General features: G+C 38.4%; 1 protein-coding gene across 5 annotated transcripts in view; it reads left to right on the top strand.

Annotated features, from left to right (window-relative positions):
- Positions 1 to 24442, top strand: part of Adamtsl1 (ADAMTS-like 1) — a 398736-nt gene that overhangs the window by 79563 nt on the left and 294731 nt on the right.

Genomic DNA, 24442 nt, shown 5'->3' on the forward strand with positions numbered 1-24442 from the left:
TGCCTGGTGAACTCAAGACACAGGCCCACAGGAACAGCTGAAGACCTGTAGACAGGAAAAACTACACGCCTGAAAGCAGAACACTCTGTCCCCATAACTGGCTGAAAGAAAACAGGAAAACAGGTCTACAGCACTCCTGACACACAGGTTATAGGACAGTCTAGCCACTGTCAGAAATAGCAGAACAAAGTAACACTAGAGATAATCTGATGGCGAGAGGCAAGCACAGGAACCCAAGCAACAGAAACCAAGACTACATGGCATCATCGGAGCCCAATTCTCCCACCAAAGCAAACACGGAATATCCAAACACACCAGAAAAGCAAGACCTAGTTTCAAAATCATATTTGATCATGATGCTGGAGGACTTCAAGAAAGACATAAAGAACTCCCTTAGAGAACAAGTAGAAGCCTACAGAGAGGAATCGCAAAAATCCCTGAAAGAATTCCAGGAAAACACAATCAAACAGTTGAAGGAATTAAAAATGGAAATAGAAGCAATCAAGAAAGAACACATGGAAACAACCCTGGACATAGAAAATCAAAAGAAAAGACAAGGAGCTGTAGATACAAGCTTCACCAACAGAATTCAAGAGATGGAAGAGAGAATCTCGGGAGCAGAAGATTCCATAGAAATCATTGACTCAACTGTCAAAGATAATGTAAAGCGGAAAAAGCTACTGGTCCAAAACATACAGGAAATCCAGGACTCAATGAGAAGATCAAACCTAAGGATAATAGGTATAGAAGAGAGTGAAGACTCCCAGCTCAAAGGACCAGTAAATATCTTCAACAAAATCATAGAAGAAAACTTCCCTAACCTAAAAAAAGAGATACCCATAGGCATACAAGAAGCCTACAGAACTCCAAATACATTGGACCAGAAAAGAAACACCTCCCGTCACATAATTGTCAAAACACCAAACGCACAAAATAAAGAAAGAATATTAAAAGCAGTAAGGGAAAAAGGTCAAGTAACATATAAAGGCAGACCTATCAGAATCACACCAGACTTTTCGCCAGAAACTATGAAGGCCAGAAGATCCTGGACAGATGTCATACAGACCCTAAGAGAACACAAATGCCAGCCCAGGTTACTGTATCCTGCAAAACTCTCAATTAACATAGATGGAGAAACCAAGATATTCCATGACAAAACCAAATTTACACAATATCTTTCTACAAGTCCAGCACTACAAAGGATAATAAAGGGTAAAGCCCAACATAAGGAGGCAAGCTATACCCTAGAAGCAAGAAACTAATCATCTTGGCAACAAAACAAAGAGAATGAAAGCACACAAACATAACCTCACTTCCAAATATGAATATAACGGGAAGCAATAATCACTATTCCTTAATATCTCTCAATATCAATGGCCTCAACTCCCCAATAAAAAGACATAAATTAACAAACTGGATACGCAACGAGGACCCTGAATTCTGCTGCCTACAGGAAACACACCTCAGAGACAAAGACAGACATTACCTCAGAGTGAAAGGCTGGAAAACAATTTTCCAAGCAAATGGTCAGAAGAAGCAAGCTGGAGTAGCCATTCTAATATCAAATAAAATCAATTTTCAACTAAAAGTCATCAAAAAAGATAAGGAAGGACACTTCATATTCATCAAAGGAAAAATCCACCAAGATGAAGTCTCAATCCTAAATATCTATGCCCCAAATACAAGGGCACCTACATATGTAAAAGAAACCTTACTAAAGCTCAAAACACACATTGCACCTCACACAATAATAGTGGGAGATTTCAACACCCCACTCTCATCAATGGACAGATCATGGAAACAGAAATTAAACAGAGATGTAGACAGACTAAGAGAAGTCATGAGCCAAATGGACTTAACGGATATTTATAGAACATTCTATCCTAAAGCAAAAGGATATACCTTCTTCTCAGCTCCTCATGGTACTTTCTCCAAAATTGACCATATAATTGGTCAAAAAACGGGCCTCAACAGGTACAGAAAGATAGAAATAATCCCATGCGTGCTATCGGACCACCACGGCCTAAAACTGGTCTTCAATAACAATAAGGGAAGAATGCCCACATATACGTGGAAATTGAACAATGCTCTACTCAATGATAACCTGGTCAAGGAAGAAATAAAGAAAGAAATTAAAAACTTTTTAGAATTTAATGAAAATGAAGGTACAACATACCCAAACTTATGGGACACAATGAAAGCTGTGCTAAGAGGAAAACTCATAGCGCTGAGTGCCTGCAGAAAGAAACAGGAAAGAGCATATGTCAGCAGCTTGACAGCACACCTAAAAGCTCTAGAACAAAAAGAAGCAAATACACCCAGGAGGAGTAGAAGGCAGGAAATAATCAAACTCAGAGCTGAAATCAACCAAGTAGAAACAAAAAGGACCATAGAAAGAATCAACAGAACCAAAAGTTGGTTCTTTGAGAAAATCAACAAGATAGATAAACCCTTAGCCAGACTAACGAGAGGACACAGAGAGTGCGTCCAAATTAACAAAATCAGAAATGAAAAGGGAGACATAACTACAGATTCAGAGGAAATTCAAAAAATCATCAGATCTTACTATAAAAACCTATATTCAACAAAATTTGAAAATCTTCAGGAAATGGACAATTTCCTAGACAGATACCAGGTATCGAAGTTAAATCAGGAACAGATAAACCAGTTAAACAACCCCATAACTCCTAAGGAAATAGAAGCAGTCATTAAAGGTCTCCCAACCAAAAAGAGCCCAGGTCCAGACGGGTTTAGTGCAGAATTCTATCAAACCTTCATAGAAGACCTTATACCAATATTAACCAAACTATTCCACAAAATTGAAACAGATGGAGCCCTACCGAATTCCTTCTATGAAGCCACAATTACTCTTATACCTAAACCACACAAAGACCCAACAAAGAAAGAGAACTTCAGACCAATTTCCCTTATGAATATCGACGCAAAAATACTCAATAAAATTCTGGCAAACCGAATTCAAGAGCACATCAAAACAATCATCCACCATGATCAAGTAGGCTTCATCCCAGGCATGCAGGGATGGTTTAATATAAGGAAAACCATCAACGTGATCCATCATATAAACAAACTGAAAGAACAGAACCACATGATCATTTCATTAGATGCTGAGAAAGCATTTGACAAAATTCAACACCCCTTCATGATAAAAGTCCTGGAAAGAATAGGTATTCAAGGCCCATACCTAAACATAGTAAAAGCCATATACAGCAAACCAGTTGCTAACATTAAACTAAATGGAGAGAAACTTGAAGCAATCCCACTAAAATCAGGGACTAGACAAGGCTGCCCACTCTCTCCCTACTTATTCAATATAGTTCTTGAAGTTCTAGCCAGAGCAATCAGACAACAAAAGGAGATCAAGGGGATACAGATCGGAAAAGAAGAGGTCAAAATATCACTATTTGCAGACGACATGATAGTATATTTAAGTGATCCCAAAAGTTCCACTAGAGAACTACTAAAGCTGATAAACAACTTCAGCAAAGTGGCTGGGTATAAAATTAACTCAAATAAATCAGTTGCCTTCCTCTATACAAAAGAGAAACAAGCCGAGAAAGAAATTAGGGAAACGACACCCTTCATAATAGACCCAAATAATATAAAGTACCTCGGTGTGACTTTAACCAAGCAAGTAAAAGATCTGTACAATAAGAACTTCAAGACACTGAGGAAAGAAATTGAAGAAGACCTCAGAAGATGGAAAGATCTCCCATGCTCATGGATTGGCAGGATTAATATAGTAAAAATGGCCATTTTACCAAAAGCAATCTACAGATTCAATGCAATCCCCATCAAAATACCAATCCAATTCTTCAAAGAGTTAGACAGAACAATTTGCAAATTCATCTGGAATAACAAAAAACCCAGGATAGCTAAAGCTATCCTCAACAATAAAAGGACTTCAGGGGGAATCACTATCCCTGAACTCAAGCAGTATTACAGAGCAATAGTGATAAAAACTGCATGGTATTGGTACAGAGACAGACAGATAGACCAATGGAATAGAATTGAAGACCCAGAAATGAACCCACACACCTATGGTCACTTGATTTTTGACAAAGGAGCCAAAACCATCCAATGGAAAAAAGATAGCATTTTCAGCAAATGGTGCTGGTTCAACTGGAGGGCAACATGTAGAAGAATGCAGATCGATCCATGCTTATCACCCTGTACAAAGCTTAAGTCCAAGTGGATCAAGGACCTCCACATCAAACCAGACACACTCAAACTAATAGAAGAAAAACTAGGGAAGCATCTGGAACACATGGGCACTGGAAAAAATTTCCTGAACAAAACACCAATGGCTTATGCTCTAAGATCAAGAATCGACAAATGGGATCTCATAAAACTGCAAAGCTTCTGTAAGGCAAAGGACACTGTGGTTAGGACAAAACGGCAACCAACAGATTAGGAAAAGATCTTTACCAATCCTATAACAGATAGAGGCCTTATATCCAAAATATACAAAGAACTCAAGAAGTTAGACCGCAGGGAAACAAACAACCCTATTAAAAAATGGGGTTCAGAGCTAAACAAAGAATTCACAGCTGAGGAATGCCGAATGGCTGAGAAACACCTAAAGAAATGTTCAACATCTTTAGTCATAAGGGAAATGCAAATCAAAACAACCCTGAGATTTCACCTCACACCAGTGAGAATGGCTAAGATCAAAAACTCAGGTGACAGCAGATGCTGGCGAGGATGTGGAGAAAGAGGAACACTCCTGCATTGTTGGTGGGATTGCAGACTGGTAAAACCATTCTGGAAATCAGTCTGGAGGTTCCTCAGAAAATTGGACATTGAACTGCCTGAGGATCCAGCCATACCTCTCTTGGGCATATACCCAAAAGATGCCTCAACATATAAAAGAGACACGTGCTCCACTATGTTCATCGCAGCCTTATTTATAATAGCCAGAAACTGGAAAGAACCCAGATGCCCTTCAACAGAGGAATGGATACAGAAAATGTGGTACATCTACACAATGGAATATTACTCAGCTATCAAAAACAACCAGTTTATGAAATTCGTAGGCAAATGGTTGGAACTGGAAAATATCATCCTGAGTGAGCTAACCCACTCACAGAAAGACATACATGGTATGCACTCATTGATAAGTGGCTATTAGCCCAAATGCTTGAATTACCCTAGATCCCTAGAACAAAGGAAACTCAAGACGGATGATCAAAATGTGAATGCTTCACTCCTTCTTTAAATGAGGAAAAAGAATACCCTTGGCAGGGAAGGGAGAGGCAAAGATTAAAACAGAGACTGAAGGAACACCCATTCAGAGCCTGCCCCACAGGTGGCCCATACATATACAGCCACCCAATTAGACAAGATGGATGAAGCAAAGAAGTGCAGACCGACAGGAGCCGGATGTAGATCGCTCCTGAGAGACACAGCCAGAATACAGCAAATACAGAGGCGAATGCCAGCAGCAAACCACTGAACTGAGAATAGGTCCCCCGTTGAAGGAATCAGAGAAAGAACTGGAAGAGCTTGAAGGTGCTCAAGACCCCAAAAGTACAACAATGTCAAGCAACCAGAGCTTCCAGGGACTAAGCCACTACCTAAAGACTATACATGGACTGACCCTGGACTCTGTCCCCATAGGTAGCAATGAATATCCTAGTAAGAGCACCAGTGGAAGGGGAAGCCCTGGGTCCTGCTAAGACTGAACCCCCAGTGAACTAGACTATGCGGGGAGGGTGGCAATGGGGGGAGGTTTGGGAGGGGAACACCCATAAGGAAGGGGAGGGGGGAGGGTGATGTTTGTCCGGAAACCGGGAAAGGGAATAACACTTGAAATGTATATAAGAAATACTCAAGTTAATAAAAAAAAAAAGATTAAAATAAAGTTTGGTCATAGCAAGGAAAAAAAAAAGTAAAAGTAAAACATTTAAAATATTAAATCATTGTTCAAGTAGATTTAATAGACATCTATAGAAAATTCTATCCAAGCACTGCAAACCATACATTTTTCTCAGCATGCCACTTACTTTCTCTAAAATACCTCATACATTAGGATGTAAAACAAATACTAAGAAATATATTAATATTCAAATGATTCCTCCTATTCTGTCAGATAATGACTAAAATCACATGTCACCACAAGAAACTATAGAACATGTATGAACTCACAAATATTAAATAAAACACTATTGAATGAATAATGAATGGGTCATCAAAAAATTAATAAAGAAACAAAGAATTTCTCAGAAACGAATGAAAATACAATAGACCCAAACCTATGAGATACAATGAAATACAATGAGATATAGTTTAAAAGTCTAAGTGCCTACAAGAAAAAATTCACAAAGATTCCTAATAAATAACTTAATGATATACTATAGGGCCTTGGACAAGTAGGAACAGGGTAAACCAAAAATCAGTACATAGAAGGGAATAATTAAACAGTCAGAGGGCAGACAAGGAGGGAGATAACCACTGGACTGTAAAAAGAAGATTAAAGAAAAAACAGAATAAATTAAAGAAATGGGAAAATATAAAAAGAAGATTGAACATTGATTGAACAAAGAGTTGGTTCTTTGGAAAGATAAACAAGGTTGGCAAACCTTTATCCAAAAATAAAAGCGAGATGGAAGATGAAAGGGGAGTTAATAAGATGATATTCAGGAAACTCAAAAACTCAGAGGACGGACCTTAAAAACACATAGTCTACTAAAATTTAAAACCTAAATGAAACAGATGGGTGTCTAGGTGTGTGTGGCATACAAAAGTTAAACCCAGATGAGATAAATAATCTTATAATAATCTGGCCTCTGACAAGCAACAAGAATAAAAATAGTAATGGTTATTTAAAAAGAAAAAAAAAACAACTTCTGTTCAACAAGAATTCTAAGACAATATGAATTCACTGTTGAATTCTACCAGACTCTGGGAAGAGCAAAACCAATGTTTCTCACATCATTCTATATAATTCTATATAAAGGGAGGAAAGATACTAAACTCTCTTTGCAAACTGAAAACCAGATAAAGACACAACCATAATGGAAAATTCTAAACCAATCTCTCTGATAAACATAGGTGAGAGAATTCTTAGCAAAATACTTGCGAATAAAATTTAAAAAAAAAAACAGTTTTTAAAAAAGCATTCATTTTGATTGCATAGCCTTTATTCCACAGATGCAAGGATGGTTCGATATGCCTATGTCAATAAGTGATATAAATTAAGTGGCTCATGCATCAAGTGCCCTACCACTGAGCTAAATCCTTCTTACATGTTCATTTTGATAGATGCAGAAACAGAAAAGTTAACTTTTACAAAATCCAACATCCCTTCCTAATAAAATTGAAACTTGAAATAAAGGGAACATAACATACTGAAAGTTACATATGGCAAACCTATAGCCACTATTAGGTGGAATAATTAGTGTTTCTGGTAAAATCAGTCACAAGACAAGGATGATGACCCTTTCCTCTTTGTTTTTATTGGAGATTTTATGTATTTACATTTCAAATGTTATCTTCTTTCCCAATTTCCCCCCTAGAACCTCCTTAGCCCATCCTTCCCCCTTCACCTTTCAATATGGTCTCTACAGGTTCTCCCTTCCCTTTGTTGGGTATTTTAACTAATCTCATCCCTGTTGGGTCCTGGGAGCCTCTTGTTTTCCTGGCATCTGGAACTTGCTGGTGGCTATGACCAGTTCCCGATCTCCTATTGCTACACACCTCTGTTTAGTTTCCTGGCCCTCTGTATATCATCCCTATCTCCTCCCATACCTGAACCTGCTCTCCCCTCCCCACTTCCCCCTTTCCCTCCTCTCTTCCTCCCAAGCCCCTCCCACCCTCTATCTTCTGTGAGTATTTTGTTCTCCCTTCTAAGAAGGACTGAAGCATCCACATTTTGGTCTTCCTTCTTCTTGAGCTTCATATGGTCTATGAATTGTATCTTGGGTATTCTGAGCTTTTGGGCTAATATCCACTTAACAGAGGGTGCATACCAAGTGTGTTCTTTTGTGACTGGGTTACCTCACTCAGGATGGTATTTTCTAGTTCCATCCATTTGCCTAAGGATTTCATGAAGTCATTGTTTTTAATAGCTGAGTAGTATTCCACTGTGTAGATGTACCACATTTTCTGTATCTATTCCTCTGTTGAAGGGCATCTGGGTCCTTTCCAGCTTCTGGCTATTATAAATAAGGCTGCTATGAACATAGTGGAGCATGTGTCTTTGTTATATGTTGGGGCATCTTTTGGGTATATGCCCAGGAGTGGTGTAGCTGGGTCCTCAGGTAGTACTATGTCCAATTTTCTGAGAAACAGCAAGACTGATTTCCAGAGTGGTTGTACCAGCTTGCAATCTCACCAATAATGGAGGAGTGTTCCTCTTTCTTCACATCCTCAACAGCATCTGTTGTCACCTGAGATTTTTTTATCTCAGCCATTCTGATTGGTGTGAGGTAGAATCTCAGAATTGTTTTGATTTGCATTTCCCTGATGACTAAGGATGTTGAACATTTCTTTAGTTGCTTCTTGGTCATTCGATATTCCTCAGTTGAGAATTATTTGTTTAGCTCTGTGCCCCATTTTTAATAGGGAGCCCAACTTCTTGATATATATATATATATATATTGGATATTAGCCCTCTCTGTACCATGCTAGAAGCCTTAGAGCAGTGAGAAAGAAGCAGAGAAAGGTGTATAAATAATGATGGGAGAAATCATAGTATCCTGATTTACAGATACTATGATTCTATTTATGAGACCTTAAAGACTACTTCCACAAAACCTCTTAGAACTAATTAATACTTTAGGAAAAGTGGCAGTATAAAAAGAATACAAAACAAAAAATTCTGTATTCTTCCTATGTACCAATCACAGCATCCAAGGAGAAAACTACATAAACAATTACATTCAAAAGGGCTGCAGAAATACAGTAGGCTTAACCTAACCAAAGGAGTGAATGATGATTAATAGAAACTTAAAAGCCCTCAAGAGACAAATTGAAGAAGGTACTAGAAGGTGGAAATACCTTCCTCTCCCAGTGCTCATGGACTAAAAGGAGCAATACTGTGAAAATGGCTATCTTAGCAAAAATATTTTCTAGATTCAATGCAATCCCCTTTAAAACATACCTTAAAATTCAGTGGGAAGCATGAAAGTATTGGGTTGGCCAAGCAACCCTGAACAAGAAGAATAATGCTGGAGGTGTTAGCATATCTGATTTCTACTTGTTCAGAGCCAAAGTAATAAAGGCAGGCACAACCTCCAGAGCTGTAGCCACCTGATTGTTGACTGACATAAATTCATGTTGGAGCATAGCCAGGCTCTTTAACTATTGGTGCTGGGAATACACAGGTAGAAGGATAAGACTGTTTCCCATCTCTCACCTTGCTCAAAAATTAATTCCAAATGTATCAAAGACCTTGGGACAAGATCCAAATCTCTGAACATTGCTAGAGGAAAGACTAGGGAAGAGTATGACTCCAGACAGTCAGAAAATCAGGCCAATTGTCAAATGGGACCTCATGAAATTTGAAAGCTTTTGTACAGTAACAGAAGCAGTTAACCAAGTGAAGAGGCATCATACACACTGGGAAAATCTTTACCATCTATACAGCTAACAGGGGATTAATATATGTACTATACCAAGAGCTAAAAATATAAACAAGAAACAATAATTCAATAAAGAATATGGATTAAGGAGCTGAACAGAAAAATCTCAACAGAAGAAATATAAATGGCCATTAAATATTTTTAGAGTATTCAATATCCTTAGCCATCATGGAAAAGCAAATTAAAGCCACTCTGAGATTCCTATCTCAGCCCTGTCAAAATGGATTTCATTGAGAAAACAAATGATAACAAATTCTGGAAGGAGCGTGGGGAAGTGAAACCCATCCTGTGTTGGTAATGTATATGCATCCATAACCATTGTGGAAATTAGTGTGGAGATTTCTCAAAAAGCTAAAAATAAATCTTCTATGTGACCCTGCTATACCACAGCTGGGTCTACACCCTTGCTCATCTATGTTTATGGCTGCTCTGTTCATAGAAGAGTAGGCCTAGATGCCGATGAAAGAATATTGGACATGTAGGACATGTGTGCAGTGGAATTTTATTCTGCTGCAAAGAAAAGACAAGTATGCTGCTCTCAGGAAAGTAAATAGAGCTGAAAATGTTAAGTGAAGTAGTCCAGGCCCAGAAAGACAAACACTGCCTGCTTTCTCTCATATACAGATCTCAGCTTCTATCTTTTGTATACTCAAAGCTACATGGGAGTGAGAGGGAGACGGTTCCTTTCAGCAGAAAATTACTCCCTAAATCTCTGTGAATGTCATCTGCACTATATTGAAGACTAACAAAGCCATGATTGGATTCTAGCATCTGAAATTTACTGTAGCTGCATCTCTTTGTCTACTTAGTGATATTCCAGGAAATGCTGAACATCATGCTTTGTACATTTTTATACATTTCATCATTTCCTATCAGCTTTGCATTTACGTTGATGCCTTTCAACTTTTGCTAGGTATCCTTATGGAAACTGAGATCATCTAATGAAAATAATATATGAAATAAAAAGAGATATTGTAAAGGGCACATCTCTCCCCATCCTTCACTCATGCCAAGCTGAGACAGACCAATTCTCTTTCATTCCATAGTTGAGAGTTGATTTCATTGGCTAGCTTGTATCAGTGTGTGTGTGTGTGTGTGTGTGTGTGTGTGTGTGTGTGTGTGTGTGTGTGTGTGTGTTAAAACATAAAGTCTCTCAAATGCTAAGTAGGCAAGCAGTCTATCTCAGCCTATGTATTTTAACAACAATCACAGCAACACATCACTTAAGGTTCTTAAAACTGTAACTTGAGCACCAATCAGTAAGCCATTTCCAGATATGCATTTATTACCATGCATAGCTTCCTAACTGTCTGATTGCCACACTGAAGTCGCACAATCAGTAATGATGTTCCCATAGCTGATGATCCTAAATCAATGCATCCTTACTGCCCGATGGCATAGCTGATCTTAGATTTCACCTTCATGTTGACAATTTGTCATAATGACTCTGCTAGCCATTTTACTGTCTTTCAGGATTCACTTCTCGGAAAGCCTTCTATTCATAGGAGATCCAACTCCTTATGGACAACTTCCCAATGCCCTGGCAGACTCTGACCATTTTACTGTGCTCAGAGTTTCAAGTTAAGCCTTTAAGAGGAGCTAAGTGTCTCTGCCTTGCTAGCTTATTACTTCCCTAGATGTTCTGCCTTAGGACTCTGCATTATGAGGTCCTTATTCTTTTCTATAACTTGTAGTTCATAGGCTTGTGCCCTGTTCTCTAATTCTATGGGATGTTAAAGGACACAGGTCTAAACTTCCAGAAACCAGAAGTTTCATTAGAATGAATATCCTTCAACTTCCTGTCATCATTTGTTTACTTAACAACTTTTTAAATTTAGGTCTACTATTTTTAGGTTGTGTATAGTCAGAAGCCTCTTTGGAGTTACTAGTCTGACACTCTGACACAAATGAAGTCCCCGGCACTGTTAACTAGTATTCATTTTGAACCAAGATTATATATTCTAGGAAAACTGTGGGATGTGGCTTTGTGTGTGTGTGTGTGTGTGTGTGTGTGTGTGTGTGTGTGTGTGTGTGTGTGTGGTTTCATTATTTTGGGAGAGACAGAAAGCCCAATGTGCCTTCTGGGTTAATGATAAAATACAAAGCAGGTGCCACAGGACCTCTTCCATGGGCTGCTGGCATGGAGTTGTCGGAGAAAACTGAACAGTGACAGTTTCACATTGAAGGAGTCAAGCAGAGAAGACATCTTGGATCATGTCTGCCTGATAAGCAAAGTATCAAGGAAAGGGCAAATGTCCCAGCAAAAGTGTTGGCTGGCTGGTGACAAGAAAGAAGAAAAGCAGAAAAGAAGCAAATGTAGGTCAGCTCCAGACAGAAACTTCTTGAGGTGTCCGTTGCCTTGGATACCATGTAAGAAAGAAAGCAGAAAGACAGGTTAAGGCTCAGGCTCTGGAAGTATCAGGGATGGCTTACAGAATGGGAGAGTTTGAATATTTATTTTCCTTTGTTAGATGCAGCCCGACGAGGAACTGAATAGGAAGGGCAGTTGTTTGTACTCTAAAATGACCTACCAACTTTGAGGTTGTCTCCTACCTTGCCTGAAATTCTATAGCTAAAATGAAAACTATGACATTATTGGTCTCAGTTTTTGCCTTCCTAATTGTGATGGTTTGTATATGTTTGGCCCAGGGATAGGCACTAATAGGATGTGTGGCCTTGTTGGAGTAGATGTGGACTTGTTGCAGTAGATATGTCACTGGGGGTGTGGGCGTTAAGACTTTCATCCTAGTTGCCTGGAAGCCAGTCTTCTCCTAGTGGACTTCAGATGGAGAGGTAGAACTTTCCCCTCTTCCATCCCCACGTCTGGCTGGATGTTGCCATGATCCCACCTTGATGATAATGGACTAAACCTCTGAACCGGTAAGCCAGCCCAAATTAAATGTTATCCTTTCCAAGGATTGCCTTGGTCATGATGCCTGTTCAGAGCATTAAAACCCCAACTAAAACACTAATCTGTGAACCTCATAAAGTCAAGGAGTGCCATTGACTGGTTACCATACCCTGGCACTTCTGGTACTTACTAAACATCTCGGTGGGGTTTGAACATATGCAAGCTATTAATAATTGAGGAGCATGATTAAGCAGAAAGCCTGACTATGGCAAACCTCACTCCAGATATGATTAATCAGCTTGCTTTCCTCTTTACCTTTTCCCAAACCCAGCGTAGAGAAGGAAATGGTTCTTTCATAGGGAAAGCCTGTGCCTTAAGCTTCAAAGGACAACCTAGAAATGTCAGGGTTTCAATGTCAGGAAATATATTTTTCTGATTCTACTTAGTTTCTTAAAACATGTCCATGCTCCAAGATCAACAAACTGAGAACCATGAGTACATAGGAAGAAAATTGAGTGTCATCCATTAAACTTATAACCCAGTCAATTTGGCACTTAGTATTGTTTGATTATATTCATATGTTAAGACATCCATATAAGTCACTTTAATTAAATGTATATTTAAACAACAACAAAAAAGTCATCTTAGAGGCAGCAAGGTGCAGGTTCTGAATTTTCATTTGGAAAGTGTTGTCCTCATGTCTACAATGGTGTTTCCAGAAACAACTTCTACAAAATTATTTTATGTGCCATTAACCTTACATGCTTGTGTGTACAGTAGGAATCCTGACCTACTTGAGAGTTAGAGATTAGGGAAGGAACAGAGAGAAGTGTCATGCAACTTTCTTTGAGTTGGTTGACAGTAACTTCATCAAGCAGGCCTCATCCCAACGTCTGTAAGAAAAACTCAGCTATTCTCTACTGGTATCCTGTAGCCATCTGAGAGTCCTGTTTCTTCTCTTTAGAAAACACAACACAATCAAGTGTTCTCAACTCTTCCACACAGGACGCATGTTAGCATAAACCCTAGATGAGAAGAGACTCTTTCCCATTCTTAGGTTAAAGAATCAATAGCTTTCTCTGCGGTCTTTTAGCCTTCTCACAACAAAGGAGACCCTCCAGTCCTAGCATTCTTCTTCAGTAAATTGATTCAGTAGTAACAGTGATTCACACTGAAGTCTTATGTGAGTTTGCAGACACTTACCCAGGTTAACACAAAATTAGATGCTGCACAAATGTCACCATAGGAGTGCCCAATGCCATTTCAACTCATTTCATGATGATATATCACATTTCATACCTCAAAAAAAAAAAAAAAACAAAAAAACAGCGGAGATTGGAGATTAGACACTGCGCTGTTAGGATTCAGGGAGACCCAAAAAGGAGTAAAACCCGCACACACAGTCAGGTAGCTTGTTGATAGTTGGGAAGGAGAGAAGGCCATATGAGGTGGCAAGAGTCTTCTCCAACTTGTTTACGTGGCATTTATTCTTGATTTTAATTTTGTTCTGTTTTTATTTCAAATAACTTCATTTACTTGTTCCTTTTTTAAGTCTACAATTTTGTATTTTAAAAGTAACAATAGGGGGAAAAAGGATAAATTAAACCTAGGTATCTGCTCCCAGAGTCTGTCTTTGGACTTAGATTAACCATGTCTTTTCCTCTTTTATTTTAAATGGCTGGCTTACAAAACATTGTTCCAAGGCAGCTTTATTCCTTATGTTTGCACCTTTGTCATCCATCCAACTCATCCCTTCCCATTTTGCAAATAAGCATGAAGAGCATCAGACACTTACTTAATTGTTAGCAAACCTGTCTCCTTGTGCTAGCTTTCCCAACCTGCGTCTACACCACAGCTATTTTGTTTAACACAGTCTGAGAACATCACATTGTATGGCCCTGTGCTTATAAAATAAAATGGTGTGCCCTATTACAAAATGTCTTACAAATTACCTCGCCAAATATGCTAATTTGGGGAGGTGGAGTGGGGAACATTTATTTCAGACTGTAGTAAAAAATAATAAAAAGTCAGAAATGCTGATTTAAGGAAAGATACTGCTAAATTGGAGGAGATTCAAAGAAAGGAAACTAAAAATAATAAAAAAAGCCTCAAGGAACGAATATTTTCAAAATTGAGAGAATTTAAGAGTCTAACATGACAAACTATAACCAGTCCTACAAATACCTCTAGGGAATTGGATTCCAAACGTCTGCATTGTTCAAAGAAGAAAAAACAAAGGCGCTGAAATAAAAACTATCCAAAAGAGAGGGAAAGTGAACTTTTAAAACTAAATGTTTTCAATATTTTTACTTAGATCAGCTCATAGAGGCCTGGAGACATTAAAAAAAGAAAAAAGAAAAAAAAAAACTAGCCAGGCCAACCATTTGTTTCCAGATAACACAGTGTAACAGAGCAAGTGGGTAGGCCCACCGAGTCTCCATGCACACATTCTGCATGTACAGTGTGTACACACAAATGAACTTGCATTAAAGCTACTCCATATACCATGCCTGGCCTCCCCGAGACTGAGCACAGTAGGGTACACCCAAAGCTGGGATAAATTAGAGTACTCCATTACTTTTCACGATCACACGATTGCAACGATATTTAACTGAGCGTGAACCTGAGTCATAGCTAGGCAATAAAATGGTTAATGATTCATTTCTCAAGAGCACTCCCTTCCCTGGAGTCTGCCATTTCCTAAAAGTGTTGAAAGTGGAGGGAGACGTGAAAAAGACATCCATAAACCTTTTGTACCAGGAGAAAAAGAACAAAAACAAGTGCCTTTGAACCATATCTGATACATTAAAAACATGGTGTCCCAAACCTTTAGCTCTGACTTAGAAAACAGACAGCCTCTTGGCTGTTGTAGACAGAGGGACAATGAGTCACAAATGGTCTTTGCCTCCTATGACACCACCCTCCAAACACAACCCTGTCTTCTGTTCTTTGCACCCTTGCTGATATGTTAGAAATTTAAATATTGTGCTCTTGAAATATAATAGAATTGTATCTGTACAGACTGTCTAGACAGGGCAGAGACTGTGTCTGTTTAATTTCACGTTACATTGCAGGGAACAGCCTTGCACAAATAAATCCCCTTGATGATGATATTGATGTTAGTATAAGCAGGTGGCCAAAATTGGGGTGAGAAAGCTTGTTACCTCAACATTAGCGCTTTATGATGCATGCATGTAACACTTAAGTGTTTAATAAAATTTATAAATGGCTGGCTATTTTTTAAATAATAAATGATTTCAGCACATTTCAAGTTTCTCAATATTGGCCTATTAAATTTGTTTACATGGGGGAAGAAATATCAATCTGCCTATTCAAAAAGTAGGCAGGACTCCCTATTCAACTTTCCTAGGGTCTAAAATTTGAAAGCATAAATGGCTTTATTTTTTATAAAAAAAGGAATAATAAACATTTGACAATAAGGGAACTGAGATTTAAATTCCTGAAAATTTTAAGAAATAGGATTGAAGTCTCTGTGGTAAAAAAAGATGGCATTTCTTCCATTTTTCAATGTTTTGAGTCTTTCAACAAATAGTCACGCGCCCCTCTCCTTCTAGAGAGTAGACTTTAGTAGATGGGAATAGAGAATGACCCAACAAGTAAAATAAGTGAATCAAATGGCACAGTCAAAGAGGATTGCATGGTGTAGAAAATATGAAAACTGAGTAGGACTAAGCAGAATCGGAGTCGGGGTAGGGGTGGGGTATGATCTTATGTAGTGGGCAGAGTGGGCCTCATTGAGAAGAAGGTGGTATTTGAGTGAAAATTTGTTGAGGTGAAGTCCTTGCAATGTAGACCAAAGGAATTGTAAATGGTAGAAGCATCACATGTGTCCTGAGGTAAGAGGGTTCTCAATTCAGGAATCCAGTGGGGCCAGATGCAAGAGAGCAAGGGCTGCAGGAATTCTCAGGCCAAAGAGACAAAGGAGAGCTTTCCTCCGGAGACAGATCTCAGATCCTCCTTTTGATCTGAGTAGGGAACCAGCTCCTGAGCTGAAGCGGGGAGATAGCATGATCTATCTGCTTAATGCTTAAATAAAATCATTCTGTTTCACTGACCGACGTGTCCAGATGAGCAGAGAAAGGGGAATCCATTGCTAGATTCACGTGAGACATGATCACGTGAGACATGATGGCTCAGCCTCAGTTGTAGACAGATTCGGGGCCCTTGTGAACTGGAATCAATACTTCTTTAGTTTTTGCATGTAGACTACCATGAGCAGCAGCATCAGTGTCACCGGGAACTTTGTCCGGTGCAAATTCCCAATCCCTCACCTGCGATCTACTGAGTCAGACACTCTGGAGGGAAGTGCTTTCACCATTCTGTTTAAGAAGCCCTCCCAGTGATTTTAATACATGCTTAAGCTTGAGAGCCATCGCTCTGAGGTATTGGGGCCTGGAAAGGATGGCACTGGATGGAGAAGGCTGTGGTGGTGGAGGGTCAGATGTAGTGTGATCTAGAGCTGCTACAGGTTTACAGTACAGTGAGTTGTGGTGTCTTAGAAACCCACGTGATAATAAGCAGTTGTATGTGTATGGAATCAGAGGGAAGGGGCCCGACTTGGAGATGGGAACTGAACTATGGATTATCCTGCTAAGAACTAAATATCACAGCGGACTGGATCGTGTCAATGGATACTGACCAGTCAATTATTTCTTCCTAACTTTCAGTACAGAAAACAGAAAGCCAAGTCACTGAAAGACACAGTGCATGGCAGGAGAGAGGGGCTTCTATGCAGCACACCAAGGCACTGAGCACTTCAGAGTGTATTACAGGTCCTCCACAGAGTCATTTGTGAGGAATCTTTGGTGGCTCTCTTTTCCTGCTTTCACACAATGTCAGGGCTCCTAATATTTGAAGGAGAAAAGTTAGAACTGATAACGTTTTCTACAGTTGTCTAGGAGCTGATAGATGTCTCTATTCTTCTTTAAGGGGCAATCCTTTATTGAAAAATAGAGTATGCACCTCACTCAACAATTCTAATTTGCTTTTCCTTCTTGGTAACTTTGGCGGAGGATAAGTGATCAGGACCACATGGGATTCAGAAGAACAGTAGTAACCGAAGGAAATGACATGAGATGAGAGGCTTTTACCAGTGACTGTAGCACATGATCATAGGAATGTAATATCCAGGCTTTTCATGATCCTATCAAGTATTAACCTTGGCTTAAAATAAAGCATAGTGCTAGGGACTGGAGAGATGGCTCAGCAGTTAAGAACACCATCTGTTCTGCTAGAGGACCAGGGTTTGATTCCCAGAACCCACATAGTGACTCTCAACTGTGCATAACTGCACCTCCAGGGGATCTAATACCCTCTTCTGGATTCCACAGGCACAAGACATGCATGTGTTTGGCATACATGTGGGCAAAGCATCTATACACTGAAATAAAAATCCCTTTAAAAAAAACACGGTGACAGAATATTTATACCATTGCATTATATAGTAAGTTAAATGAATAAGCTGACCAGTAAATACTTAGGAGCAGAGTTAAAGCAGATGAATGGCCATCAGGAAGCAAATGCCTTCTTTAAAAAGAGTGAAAGTAAAAGCCAGGCATGGTGATGCACACCTGTAATCCCAGCACATGGGAGTTGGCAGCAGGAAGATCTAGAGTTCAAGGTCATCATCAGTTACAAATAATAAATTTGAAGCCAGCTAGGACTACATGATACCCTGTCGAAAATTTGGTGGTTAAATAAATAAATTGAAAATTAAAAAGTAATATTTCTTCTGATCACATCTCTGTGTATTTTTTAAAAATCCGTTTTAAGGCCATTCATATGTGTCATCTTAGCTGCTGAGATACAATCAGTGAGTTAGCTCTGAAAGGCTTGACCCTCTTCTGTCCTACGGTGTAACCTGATCCATGAATCAATATCAGAAGACATCTGGGATCCATCGTGTCTTTCCCACAGACTAGTTGATTAACTAGAGAATGTTTTGAATTGGCTCCATATATGGCAGAACCCCACAGACTGTATGAATTATTATTGGGAGCAAATAAAAGGTCAGATTGTATTTTTGTGTTCTTAAAGAACACAGCTCTGACATGGTTAGGATTAAGTGCTTAAAGAAAGGTATTATAATAAATGGCTAACTACAGTAATTTGCAGGATGATCTATTGCAAAATTTAAAAATAATTTCATAGATACAAGAAGTTCCTAGTCTAGGAACCTAATGCAGGCCTCCAGTGTACAGGTGTGTTAAGATTTCAGGCTGCAATGAAATTTTCTTCTTTCTCTAGTTCTTTCCCTTGTTTCATTGCTACTTGATGGTACTTCCGGAGCCAAAGTGGAACTGGAAGGTCAGGATTTGTTATCCACTTCCTCCTTCCGGTTGTTTGTTTGTTTGTTGGTAAAGAGTAAGATGCATTTGGTACAGTCACTACCTTTGTAGTTTTTGTCTTCTATGCAGAAATATGTAAACCATCATTTGTTTTTGCTTCTATTTTAAATATCTCATTGAAAGACTACTCTTTCTATTTCCATTAATGTTTTATGAGAGCTATATAGGTTCTGTATCTTCTGCATTCCTTATATCCAAAGGGAAATGACCTTCTGTCTCAGAACTGTGGCTTGTGTGCTAAAGAGTATCCCCCAAAAGCTGGTATCTCAAAGGTGACATCCAAGTAAAGGGTCACAAGTGGTAAAGAACAATTAGGACATTTGTTTCGAAATCTAACTCAGAAGAGGCTTGGGAAATATACTTGTTAAAGCACTCAATTATAATTCAAAACTAAATCTCTGAGGATGGTCACTCTCTACAGTATAACAGTTATTATTACTATGTTGCGAATGTTGATGATGACTATGATGTTTATTAGGATATTGTGAGACAGGAGGCTACAGGGACTTTTTCTGAGCTTCCTCTAGGAGTTCAATGAATGACTTAAATGTCACTTAGGAAGGTTTTTGCTTTGTTTTGGTCTGGTTTGGTGGGGTTTTTTTGTTTGTTTGTTTTTGTTTTTTTGGACCAAAGAGTCTTTTGCCAAGTCCTCTGCCCTCTATTTTTAAGTATGTGTACTTCAACAGAAATTTGATTCATATGTTTCTGAATCATCTACACTGAAATCATCAGCATGTTATTTTGTAAGAGCTACTAGGTCTAAGGAGCTTGTTGGACCTGTTTTACAATGCAAGCACAGATAAATTCAATATTCAAAAGACTCAAGTTCAGTTTCCCACTCTGAACTCCAGGTCAAATGATCCATGATTTCACCAAATATTATCCTCGCAGCGCTACAAAACTTTGATTTGTGATAGAAGTGTGTTGAAGTATTCATATGCATTATTACTCTCAGGGGTACATTTACAGCTGTAGAAAGAATCATAAATGTATCAGGGGTATTCATGGAGCCTTAGTGTGCAGGTGAAGATCTGTTTGCATCTTGATTCTCTATAGTATGTCTGAATATGGTCACTAGTTTTATCATAGAAAACATTTAAACTTTGATTTAAACTTCATTTAAATGTTTTTCACTAATATTTCTTTCTACCACTTTGAGACAAACATTTTAGGAAACACATGAACATAGCTTGTTAAGCAGATAGAACTGAAGAATCTGCAGAAGTTTCATGTCTTTACTGAGATGATGTGCCACTTAAAATGTAATTAACACTATTTTTTGGAATTGGAAAAATGCAGAAAATTACCTCTGGATAATACTAGAACATCTTTTAATTATTCGTAAATCTTTTTACCTGGCAAAGATGATTAATTCTGACATTAAAATTCCCTTCTAAGCTCATTCACTTATGTTCATAGAATAGAAGCAAAGGTAGTTAGGACAGGTGTTTGGGACTATTTGAAGCAATTCCCTTAATGTTCTGTGTCAAAGAGGCTTCTTCAGTATTTCTATTCTGCAGAGTAAACAAGTGTATCTGAGATGACACGTGTCTTGTAAAATATTTGATTTAAATGTTATTAATTAGATGATCAATTTAGGTAACTTTTCTTATCAATGGCCCCAAAGGAACTTGTGGACCATGTAGAGGTTGTTGATCCAACCTGTTGACATGGGAAAGTAGCAGCCTGAGAGACTCTAAGATGTGTAACAGGGAGATTTAGAGAAGCAAACGTGAGGCACTTTGATGGAAGTTAGTGTAAAGGTTCTTTCAGGGTAAAAGTTAGCAAGTGAGGTCTAAGAAAATGTTGGCAGAATTTCTAAACTAGGCAAAGGTAATGTTACCTTTAGAACATGGGTCTGCATAAATCCTGTGTTAAAGCAGCTGATCTGCACTTTTGGAGCATAGGATCTGAAATGAGCTGGTGTTAGAAATGATGATATGTAGTTCCTGAAGTTTTGCAGAGTGTGCAATTTGGATTTCTTACAATAAAAAATAAGTTTTGTATAGAATATGCACATATACCATGCATTCATTTATTTATGATCATTCCAAAGATTATACTGTACCCCAGAACTTCTGAAGATAACCAGCACCAGTCATGGTGGCCCATGACTGCAAATGGTGTGAATTTGGATACTTATGCATAGATTGTATTTTATATAAATTATACTTTCTCTTTCTACTGTATTTCATTCTCAATAAGTATAAAACTAATAAAGAAAATATATTTTAAGAGTTTACATTATAGCTTGAGCCATCTCATGTTTATACCAAATAAATGTTTAATTATATATATCTTAACCTGCCTAGTAAAAATTTACACTCCCACACGTATCAAAACCTTATGTGCTGCTTAGTAGAACCATTAAAGTAATAGAAGAGTCCAGAAGGCATTTTATATTTAAAAAAGAAAAAGCAATAGTGTTCTCTAATGTTTCTATGAATATAATAAGATTATCAGGGAAAGAACTGAAAAAAAAAACTTTCCGACTGATAGCATAGTGAGAGAGAATGGCTGACAATGTATGGATCATTTAAGATAAAAGAGTGTAGGGAAAGCCTCTCCATGGATGGATAGTCCAGGATTTTTATAGAGAATCTTACTCTAAAACCAATGAAGAAAATTGACCTGTCTGTGCTAGTTAGTTTTTATTGACAATGTGACACAATTTAGAGTCACCTGACAAGAGGAAACCTCCATTAAAGAATTGCCCAACTCAACTTGGTCTGTGGCCAAGACCATAACAGACTGTCTTGATTGATGATTAATATAGAGAGGCTCAGCCCACTGTGGGCAACACCATCTCTAGGCATGTGGATCTGTGTTATATAAGAAAACCATCTAAGCCCAGGCCCCAGAGCAAGCCAGTAAACATCATTCCCCCATAGGTCCTGTTTCAGTTCTAGTCCTGACTTCCCTCAATGATGGATTAGGACCTAGAATTGCAAGCTAAATAAACCATTACTCTTCAAGTTGTTTGGGTCTACCTTTCTTAGTACAGCAAAAGAAAATCAAATTAGTACACTATCAAAAAAACCAGTCTAAAGTAAAAATATGATTCCCCTTTGTGGTTTAGTATTTAGAGTTTTAATTAAAATATATCATTTCCTCCCTTCTCTTTCTTCCCTCCAGTCTCTCCCATTTCCTGTCTCTTCAGTCCCTCCCATGTTGCCCATAACTCCCCCTCAAATTCATGACCCCTTCATCTCATCATCATTGTTTGTATGTAAATATCTAAATAATGTTTGCTGAGTCACCTTAGTGTTGATTGTGTGTATATTATTTCTGGGCTGACCACTTGGTATTAGATAACCATTTAAGGGGTACATCTCTGGGAAAGACGAATCCTCTCTCTTTCAGCAATCCTCAGCAATTCTTTGTTTATGGGTGGGGCCTTTGAGATTTCCCCTTCTACCTTAGCATATACATTTGGTGTTGTCCTTATTCAGATCTCATTTAGAAAGCCATATAGATATCTTAGATGTAGCTTCTCTGTAATTTCTAAGAGATCCAATCTTGCAGCAGACTTCCTGGTTCTCTAGCTCTAACAACCTATCTGATGGTGGTGTTCCCTGAGCCTTAGATACAGGATTTGTGTTGTAACTATCTCTACAGGAGTGATGGGACCCCACTATATTTGATCTCTAGATTTTGACTAATTTTTCTGTGATGGTCTCCATCTGCTACAAAGATAAGTTTCCTGTTTGAGGAGTGAAAGGGCTATACTGCCTGTGTGGCTTAGAATGCAGCTAGGAATTATACTGATCTGATAAAGTCAAGGGTGTAAGTTCTCTTCTGAGATCTACAAGTCCATGATTAAGAGGACTTAAGTCTAATTAGATTAGACAGCTGCTGGTTACCACCAAGACATAAGTACCACTATTGTACCTTTAGAAAGATCTTGGCATGCTGGTCATTGATAGAAATTGCAGTTGAGTGGTGCTATTGATTCCTTCCCTCCTTTATCAATTTGTTTAACACTTCTGGTACTATGAAAGCTAAACTTCAGAAGGGAGGCATTCAAGGTTAGATTCGACTTAAATCTTCTGACTTCTGTGTCAGAGGTGTGTAATGTCTTCAGCAATAGGGACTTATCTTCTACCTTTGGGAGGCAACCCAGGTCAATAGCAATAGTAATAGCCTACATTGTTTTGTGAGTATCTTGACCTACCCTAACCAACAACTCAAAAGGAGGTTTCTCATGCCTGGTACTGGGATTTTTATTGGATAGTCATGGCTCTTGGGATGATCATTGTCAACTCAAGGGTTATAATATCCTTTCAAATACATATATAAATATATGTCTATGTATACATTCATAAATATGTACATGTACACATTCATATATATGTAATTTCCAGTAAATATAAAATAATATGGTTCATTGAGGCTTTTTCAAACAGTTATTTGTTCTTTATTTCTCTCTTGTATTGATCTCCCTTCCCTCCCTCCCAATTAAAGCCTTCACCCACCAGTTTTCCCTATATCTCCTGTTTTTAAAGTTTGATTGTATTTGCTCTCTCCTACTTTTATCACCCATTAGACAATAGCCATTGTTAATTACAGTTTTATATTTTAAGTTTCCCTTATGAAATATACATTTAGAGAATTTTATTTTTCATCTGTCTCAGTGAGCATTATTTAAAATTTAAATTAATAGAATGTCCTAATTCTCTGGGGATTTTTTGTCAATCACTTCATTAACTACTCAAAGTGATTGCTGCTGGATATCTTCCTTGTGTTGGTTGATGGCTGACCTATGTTCATGACCTTCTCATACGACCTTGTGAGCTGAGTGGCCTTATTGCCTCTGGACAGAGTCCAGGAAGCCAGGTGTAAGAAGCTTCACTGTCACTCATTCATCTGTGGAGAACATCCATGTCCTTTCTTTCTGTTTCACTGCTGATCCTAAAGCAATTCACATAGAAAGGATCGTCTATCTTCTTTGTTCTCCATATTAATTTTAGAAGCTATAATTCCTAAGTTCTAGGGAACAGCTCACAAATGGCCCCACATATTTTTGTAAATAAAATTATCATAACTCTTTTCTACTAGTTACTGAAATAAAGACTTGTCATAGGTCTAGGTAGGTGTGAAAGGCTGTGAAAGGCTCATGTCCATAATCTCAATACTCAAGAGGCTGAGGCAGATAGTTGCAGATCAGCTTGGGCTACAAAGTAAAAAGCAAGGCCTGCCCTCGTCAATCAATCAATAAACAAATAAATAAACTTTAAAAGTCTAGGTGAGGTTTGAGACATAGCTACATGGTTAAAAGCTCTGTCTACTCTTCCAGAGGACCTGGGTTCAATTTCTAGCACCTACATGTCAGCTCTCAACCATCTGAAACTCCAATTCCAAGAGATCTAACGCCCTTTTCTGGCCTCTGCAGGCATCGGGCATACATGGGGTGCACAATCATGCATGCAAGAAAAATTACCCATACTCATAAAATATTATTCTTTTTAAAAAATGTAAGGATCTAGGGATACAGCTCAACAACAAAACTCTTCTCTCTTGCCTAGAGTAGATGAAGTCATCACTTTAATCCCCAATATGACAAAAACCAAATGAACCATTATCATATCTCTCTTTTTCAGGATGGAAGGAGGCAAAAACAC

The sequence above is a fragment of the Rattus norvegicus genome, chromosome 5 (assembly GCF_021556685.1).
Source record: "Rattus norvegicus strain SHRSP/BbbUtx chromosome 5, alternate assembly SHRSP_T2T, whole genome shotgun sequence".
Classification (NCBI taxonomy): Eukaryota; Metazoa; Chordata; class Mammalia; order Rodentia; family Muridae; genus Rattus; species Rattus norvegicus.